Raw genomic sequence first — 8,689 nt, forward strand, 5'->3', positions numbered from 1 at the left:
TGGGCCCGTGAGCCATGGCCGCTGGGCCTGCGCATCCGGAGCCTGTGCCCCGCAACGGGAGGGGCCACAACAGTGAGAGGCCCGCATACCACAAAAAAAAAAAAAAAAAAAGTAAGGCAACCAAGGTTAAGAACAGGAACAAAGAAAAGAAATACAGGACAAGAATTTTTTTTTTATCATAGTAAATCAGTGCAATTTATTATTGTAGTTCGAAGCACAGACTACCGTGTTCTCATAAAACAGAGTACTAGTGAAGTATGAGAAAACAGTTCACAGAGATGATAGCCCTTTAGCCTTTTGTGACTTCAGAACTTAAAAAGACAAAGGCCAACTAGGCCTTCTGTTTGACATTCAGATAGTTACCTGCTCAACACAAACTGAGTTAGGAGATAGCTAAACATCTCATTCTTATGTACTTATGTTGTTCTCAGAAAGTTCCTATTTGTACATGGATAGTTCTCAACCTGGCTTCACATCGGAGTTTCATCTAAGAAGCTTTAAAAAAATTACCAAATGCCCAGACCAATTAAATCTGGAAGGTGAAACCCAGAGCATTAGTCTTTATGTTTTCCCAGGTGATTCCAACTTGCAGCCAGGCTGCACACCACTGATGTATCCCTTTCAGAAAGCCGTTGCATGAAAGCCATATCGTATCTAGATAGTACTGTTTATTCTAAATTTCACCAGGAAAATGGACTTTTAGAAGATACAGCTGCACTTCTTCTAAAGGCGCAGCTTCCTGTTTCAGAAGCGCCGGTCCTTGGAGGTTATCTGGAGCGCTGCTTGAAGAGGAGGGAGTCCGAGTCTTGGCAGAGGAGGCAGAGTTTCAGGCTCCGGCAGAAACGAAGAATGTCCAGACGCCCGTGAGCCCCAGGGTGATGTATGCCGACACCAGCTTTAATCCGTAACGAGGATTTATGAAGCTCAGGGCTGACACCAGCAGGTAGGGGAGAAGAACTACAAGAAGGGCGTACCACTTTTTCCTCTCACAGGCGTCCAAACACACAGTGCCCCAGAACGCGTACAGCAATACGATGACCAGCGTCACGAAAGCTGAATTTAGGAAGCACTGGGGAGGGTCTCCATGAATGCCCACCGTGTCCGGCCCCAAAGAGTCAGACAGGGTATTTACAAAGGAAAATACTCCACTCATGATTCCAAAGCCCAAACCAGAAACATAAGCCATTAATCGCATAGAGGATGCTGTCTCCCCTGGGTTTATACTCTTCAAGCCCACACGGGCTTTAAAAAAGAAAGTTTATAATATGCAAAGTGGCACATTTCTTGGATAAGGCTTCTCAAATACTCAATCACGGACTTAACGGGAAGTGGGCAGGGGGGACACACGCATGTCAGTTCACTGATTTCAGTCCTTTTCAATTCAAATAGTCTCTTTCAACTCCATCTTCAAATTTCTTCTTCTCTTCCCATCTCCAAGATGGCATCTATGGGGTTGGGTTGGGGGACCTTTAAGGGTTCTCATGGTGACAAGGAATTGAGGGACTTCTTATCCGCATAGGAGAGGAGCAGTCCTTCTGAGCCCTCTCTGGTTCCTGCTCTGGGGTTTGGTGTCCTCCGAAAGGTTAGTGACTGGTAATACCTGGCTATGTTTGGTATTGTGATGGTGTCCATAGCCAAAATCCACCATTTGCCCATCAGTTTTGAAATGCTTGACATTTCTCTATCCTGGGCCTCAGAAAGTCCACTGGTCATCTCAGCGTTTCTTTGCGACTTCCTAGGGCACACACTAGTGTCTGGATGCACTGCACCCTTCACTCAGGCATGGGCAACCAGGAGTGGTATTTCAGGTTCATCTACCTGTTCTCTTCCTGTCACATACAATACAACCTCTTCTTGGAGGCCCTCAGCTTTCCCAGGTTCTATATGGTGAAGGAAGCAACTAGCTCCAAGTTTCCCTCATATTTGTCTAGATACATCTACTTCTTTGTTCCCTCTGGAATTTGGTCTGGAGCAAGTTGCCAGAACACATATATCTTTTGCTCCCCTTTTCTCCTTTCCCTTTCCACCTTCTCTGGGAATGAAAAGTATAGTCTTTTTTTTTCTTTTAAATAAACTTATTTTTATTATTTATTTATTTATTTTGGGCTGTGTTGGGTCTTCGTTTCTGTGCAAGGGCTTTCTCTAGTTGTGGCAAGCGGGGGCCACTCTTCATCGCGGTGCGCGGGCCTCTCACCATCGCAGCCTCTCTTGTTGCGGAGCACAGGCTCCGGACGTGCAGGCTCAGTAGTTGTGGCTCATGGGCCCAGTTGCCCCGCAGCATGTGGGATCTTCCCGGACCAGGGCTCGAACCCGTGTCCCCTGCATTGGCAGGCGGATTCTTAACCACTGCGCCACCAGGGAAGCCCAAAAGTATAGTCTTTAACCTTCCTTTTCGCATGGCAGGGATCCCCCTTACAGCATAGCCTTGCTTCTCCCTATCCCTGGCTTAATGGTAAAGTTGGCAAAGTCCGAATCTTGATGTACTAACTGAAGCTTAAAGAATTTAGAAAACCATTTCTCTTCCAATAAACCTTATCTTAGTAATCTCTTGCTAGGGACTCAAAAAAAGGTACTTTGGTCATCAAAAGCCCAACATATAGCTCTATCTTCTGGGAAGCCGTTGGTTATGAGGGTCCACAGGGAGGTTAGAACTGACTTCTCCCATAAGCAATGCCTTCCCACAGGCAGGAATGGAGAGTAACAGAGTGGAAGGTCACACCCACCCTCTTGGCCATTCACCTCTATCTAGGAGGATTCTGCCTGTACAGCTGTGCTCTCCTGACTTGGAAGTTAGGGCTGCCTCTCAGTGGTTTTGCAAGGCTGATTCTACAAGCATCACCCTTCCAGCTCTGTGGAGGCCACGGGGTTAGGTGCAGTACGATGCTGGTTCCCACAGGGATATATGGAGATGTGAATGTGAGGCAACTTCCGAACAGTTTGAGATAGTTTCTTGAGGTTTCTGATGTGGGCTAATCATAAGACATTAAGTCAACACAGCATCTTCTCACTACTTCTTTCTTACAAATAGGTCCTGTCTTATTTCCATCTAGGTCAGAGTTTCTCAGTCTCAGCACTATTAACATTTTAGGTCATATGGTTCTTTTCTGTGAGGGGCTGTCCTGTGCGTTGTAAGTTATTAAGCAGCATCTCTGGCATCCATCCACTGTTTGCCAATATCAGTTCTTACCAGTTGTGACAACCAGAAATGTCTGCAGACATTGCTGAATGTGCCCTGAGGAAGCAAAGCAGCCCTGTTGAGAAACACCAATTTAAACCTTGTTCTTATTTTGATGTTGTTGTGATGTTTTAATTGTGTGCTTTTCAAAAATATAGAAATATTTTACTTATTTCTGATTCCTGAAGTAGTAAAACTCATCATAAAATAGTTTCCACATAAGTTTTAACATTTTGACAGTTTCATCCATGCATGGCTTCCCCCCCATTTATACCCATACAAATGTTTAAATAATTTTCTTTATAAAAATGGCATTTGCCATTCTGTTTTGAATTTTTCTTTTTTATTTAGTAATATTTGTGTTTCTTATTTTTGACTTGTCTGTTCATATCCTTTGACTTTTTTATGTTGAGGTGTTATATTTTTCTTCTTAACTTGCAAAATATATGTGTGTGTGTCTAAAGAATATCAACTTTTGTTTGTTATGTATATTTCAAATGTTTCCCAGAATTTATGTTTTCCTCATATACAGAAATTTTAATTTTAATATAATCAAATTCATCAATATTTTCCTTATTGTTTTAACTTTTTTGGGGTCATGTTTAGGAAAACCTTTCTGATCCCAAGATTATAAAAATATTCACCTATATTTTCCTCTATCTCCATTTTAGTTTGTTTAAATTTTTTTGATTATTATTTTATTCTCCTTTAAATTTTTCTTCATTTCTGTAAATTTTTTGTCTTCTGCTTCTTCTAGATCATTTTTAATTAAATTAAGGTAATTAATTAATTTATTAAATTATTTTACATCTCTGAGCTTTTGCAGTTTCTGCTTTGTAGTGTTTCTTTATAGAGGCACTTGTCTAAGTTTAAAAATTCATGTTAAATATTTGCTCACAAATTTCAAGTGCTTCATATTCACAGTTTTCTGACAAGTGCACTCATCTATTATTAAGTTTTGTTGTTGTTTTTCACAATTTTTTTCCTGTATTAGCTTTGTGTCAATGCTGTGCCCATCCTTCACCTAATAAAAATGGGCTATTATAGGGCTTCCCTGGTGGCGCAGTGGTTAAGAATCCGCCTGCCAATGCAGGGGACACGCGTTCGAGCCCTGGTCCGGGAGGGTGCCACATGCCGTGGAGCAAGTGAGCCTATGCGCCACAACTACTGAGCCTGTGCTCTAGAGCCCATGAGCCACAACTACTGAAGCCCGCGCACCTAGAGCCCGTGCTCCACAACGGGAGAAGCCACCGCAATGAGAAGCCCGTGCACCTCAAGGAAGAGTAGCCTCTTCTTGCTGCAGCTAGAGAAAGCCTGTGCACGGCACCGAAGACCCAACGCAGCCAAAAATAAATAAATAAAATTTATTGCAAAACAAACAAAACAACAAAAAAGGGTTATTTTATGACCCATCAGTAAATGATTTGAGTTTTCCTAGAAGAGAAGTTCCTGGGGGGTAGAGATTGGGCAGAAAGATCAGGCTAGTTGAAGGACTTCTTTGCAGCCTCAGAGAGAGTCCACCTCCTGTATAGGGGGCCTATGTGCCCCCATTTGCTGTGCAGCCCTACCCTCTTTCCTTCTTTGGATGAGACATGGTTCAGGGAGACTCGGCTGCCCCCTTACCCCATCCTCCCCCTTTCTCAACCCATTTCCTCCACTTGTTGATGCAAACAAGGGACATGGGCTTTTGCCTCTAAGAGGGGCTCCCCATTTTCAAGAAATGTGTTTTTGCTACGCCCTGTAGAATTCTCCATGCTCTCTTCCCCAACACAGGCACGAGTTCTGGCTGATCTCTGCTGGTTTGGGCAGATCTTACATGTTTTAGAGTCTGTATAGTATATCTGACTCCTGGTTTTGCTGAAAATGGAGTTTGTGGGATTTTATTCATTCTCCTTTTTGCTTTTATGTGACTTCCACAAAGTGAACAGGGAAAAATCCTAACTTAGGTAGCCATGTTTATCCTGGAAGTCCTGAGTTTCTGGCAATTTTAAAAAGCTGTTATTCAGTTTAGTAGTTGTTAGTACTACTTCCAGATTTTGGAGGAAGCAGTATGTCATCTGCAAATAAAGATAATTTTTTTTTAATCAGAATTTTTTCTTTGGAGTATAGTTGCTTTACAATGTTGTGTTAGTTTCTGCTGTACTGCAAATAATTTTTGTCACTGCCTCTTCAATGTTTATAGCACTTAATTCTTTTCCTTGGTCTGTTGTTTGGCCAAAACATTTTGGAAAATATTGAGCACTATTGGTGATAATTTCCTTCTTTTTTTTAATTCCTCACTATAAAAAGAATGCCTTGGGATTTCACCATTAAGTGCATGTTATGTATTAGATGCTTTGTTAGCCTCATGTTTGACCTTATTCTGCGTTCTAGCTCTCTCCCCTCCACATCCATGACAGAGGCACTCATCCATCATGGCACTCGTTCCTGCTGAGCCTGATGGGACTTCATATGTGACACAAAATCTGTTTGCCATCCTTGTTCTAAACGATAAGGCATTTGCATTTCATTTGAAGTAGGTCACCTGACTAAGACAAGATTCATGCTTCTAGAAGAAATAACAGTTGGCAAGAAGACTATTACAGCCAATCCCAACATGTATTTTCTTCTTCATCAGCGTAGAGTTGGCATCATGACAGTGGACAAAATCACACTGGGCAGTGATTTTTTTTTTTTTTTTTTTTTTTTTTTGTGCTAGGCGGGCCTCTCACTGTTGCGGCCTCGCCCATTGAGGAGCACAGGCTCCGGACGTGCAGGCTCAGCGGCCATGGCTCACGGGCCCAGCCGCTCCGCGGCATGTGGGCTCTTCCCAGACCGGGGCACGAACCCGCGTCTCCTGCATCGGCAGGCGGATTCTCAACCACTGCGCCACCAGGGAAGCCCAAGGGCAGTGATTTTTATAAAGAGAGAAGTAAGTATTAAAGCTTGGGAGAAAATAAGTAAGCATGAATTGTGCCAACCTAAAGACTAGCATTTATCTCCAGTAAATATTGGGGCATCTATGCTCAGAGGTTTCTTAGAAGCCCTCCCTCCTTGCCCTTCTGCCTCAGTTCCTGATGCCTACCTCCCATGGCGGGCTATGTCCTCTGTCAGTCCTGTAGGTCTGAGCTCTCGCCTGCCTGAGCACACACTCTGTTACTTGGCAGCTTCGACTGCCACCCCTGAGACTAGCTGGAGACCAGTCGTCAGCATCATTATTATTCTTGGCACAATATCAGAATGGACCTAGACGGAAATTTTCCTCAAGAGATAACACGGGCTTCCCTGGTGGCACAGTGGTTAAGAATTCGCCTGCCAATGCAGGGGACATGGGTTTGAGACCTGGTCTGGGAAGATCCCACATGCCGCCGGGCAACTAAGCCCGTGTGCCACAACTACTGAGCCTGTGCTCTAGAGCCTGTGAGCCACAACTACTGAGCCCACGTGCCTAGAGCCCGTGCTCCACAACAAGAGAAGCCACCACGATGAGAAGCCCGCCCATGACGACGAAGAGTAGCCCCAGCTCACCGCAACTAGAGAAAGCCGCGCACAGCAACAAATAACCAAAGTAGCCAAAAATAAATCAATCAATCAATAAATAAAGAGATAACACATTTGTTATTTTCTTTCATCTCCCGTTTATGCTGATTTAGGGGTAGGAACACATATTTGTGGTTTAAGTGTTTTATTTTGGTAAGTGTACATTTGCTCATGTAATATGGATCTGGAAATGAGTCTGGAAATAACTTCTGAAACTATCTGATCTCTCACCCTTTGATTTCCATGGAAGACTACTGTTAAATCAACTAGCACATAAGCTCATGGACCTATTTTTACCAACTCTGATGGCATATTAAAAGCAAGAGCATGATGTTTTAAGCCTCAGTCAAAACAGAGAAAATAAGTTTTAGGTTGTTTTCCCTGTTTTTGGAGGAGGTCATTGAGAGGACATGACCGTCGGTTGACCTGCAAGCTGGACTTGGGCAATCAGAGGCCCCTCACCCCCTCCCCATCTTTAGAATGAATGTTCAGCCCACTGTTCCCACAGGGGTAGCTGTTCCGAGGGCACAAATGTGAGAGAGGAAGGTGGTGTTGAGACCATCACAGAACCCCATTAAGCCCTCTACATAAACTTCTAAGATTCTGGTGGGCAGGTGTGGAGATCTACTCATCTTGCAGTGCCCAAGACAAGCCACATCAGTAAGTTCCCTTGCTTATGAAACCTGCCACCTGTCAGTCTGGATGGTCTGTCTCTCCTTGCCCTCTGTGTACCGGGGCCAGTTTGCAAGCCAACACTTGTCAGGTGCAGAAAACGATGCTTTTAGGCTTCTTGTGCCTCAAACTCTTGGCATACTTAGAAATTCTCAATCTCATCACCGTGAGGGAGTGAAAAAGAAAGCTGATTTCAAACCTAAGTATGTGGTTGCCTTTTGCCGTGTGCAGTATCCATAGTATTATATATGTCAGGAGCACTGTTTGAGTGCTCTGGAGGTTAAGAGAGAAAGACACTTCCAAAATGATTCTATGTCTGAGTTTTTCTAATGAGGGTCACATGTCTAAATAACTCATTCACTCTGCTACAACCTAATAAGGATGAATTGTTTAGTTATTAAGAACATTAATTGAGTTACAACATGGTGCTGAGCGTATGATCTCTTCCCATGCTTGGTGTACTGATGGAGCACGATATCCAGCCTTATGTGTCTGTAGTGGGACCTTTCAATCAAGTGTCAGTATTCAGGGATATTACAAGATTCAGTATATTAATAGCTCATAGAAAAGATTAAACACGAGGCATGTACTAAAATGAATAGATGCTGCTTCAACTCCTCTAATTCTTTTGGAAGTTCACTTTACCAATTGTATTTCTTAGAACTGAATGGATCTCTTCTGGTAGCACATTAATGTTGGATGTCATTGCGGATGTGTGATGACTTGCGGTACCTCCAAGGAATCTCTCTCAATGGCAGAGAGCTCAAGGAGATGCTCTGGAGGCAGCTCATTTTCCTCCATCCCCTCCGGGCATTCATTTGGGATGGCGCAGTTCTCTCTCCTATGTTGCTTAAGAGCCTAGGTTCATGGTGTCTCTCTACTTCCTCTCCTTCCCCAGTGGTAACCCCTCTCTGACCCTGTTTATGGCAGTGCAGCCCATAGGGTCAGATCAGGTGCAGAGCTAATCATTATGTTACTGTGAGGAAATTCTAGGGTATAAACTAGGTGGTTGAGGTTAATTACAGGCTGAGTATCTCATTACTCAGTTCAACAAAGCATAAAAGTTCAACAAAGCATAAAACATTCTTTCAGGCATTCTCTGTCATCACTCTTATTACTAGTCCCAAAGTCAATTTCTAGACCATTTTGATTGTTTTACCCAGTTCTGAATTCTCTCTGCGACCTCTAGATTCCTGGAGACTTGGGACCTTTTGAACTCTGGGTCACAGGTCGGTCCCTTCAGCCTCCTAGTTGACTGGTGGTTAAGAGAGCTGTGAGTTAAGAGTGGTAGCTGGTTAGTTAGCCATACTTTTGATGAAACAT

General features: G+C 43.4%; 1 pseudogene; it reads right to left on the reverse strand.

Annotated features, from left to right (window-relative positions):
- Nucleotides 1-767: 767 nt before the first annotated feature.
- Nucleotides 768-8,167, reverse strand: LOC131742153 (gamma-secretase subunit APH-1B pseudogene; annotated as a pseudogene).
- Nucleotides 8,168-8,689: the final 522 nt, after the last annotated feature.

This window comes from Kogia breviceps, chromosome 15 (genome assembly GCF_026419965.1).
Source record: "Kogia breviceps isolate mKogBre1 chromosome 15, mKogBre1 haplotype 1, whole genome shotgun sequence".
NCBI classification, from domain to species: Eukaryota; Metazoa; Chordata; class Mammalia; order Artiodactyla; family Physeteridae; genus Kogia; species Kogia breviceps.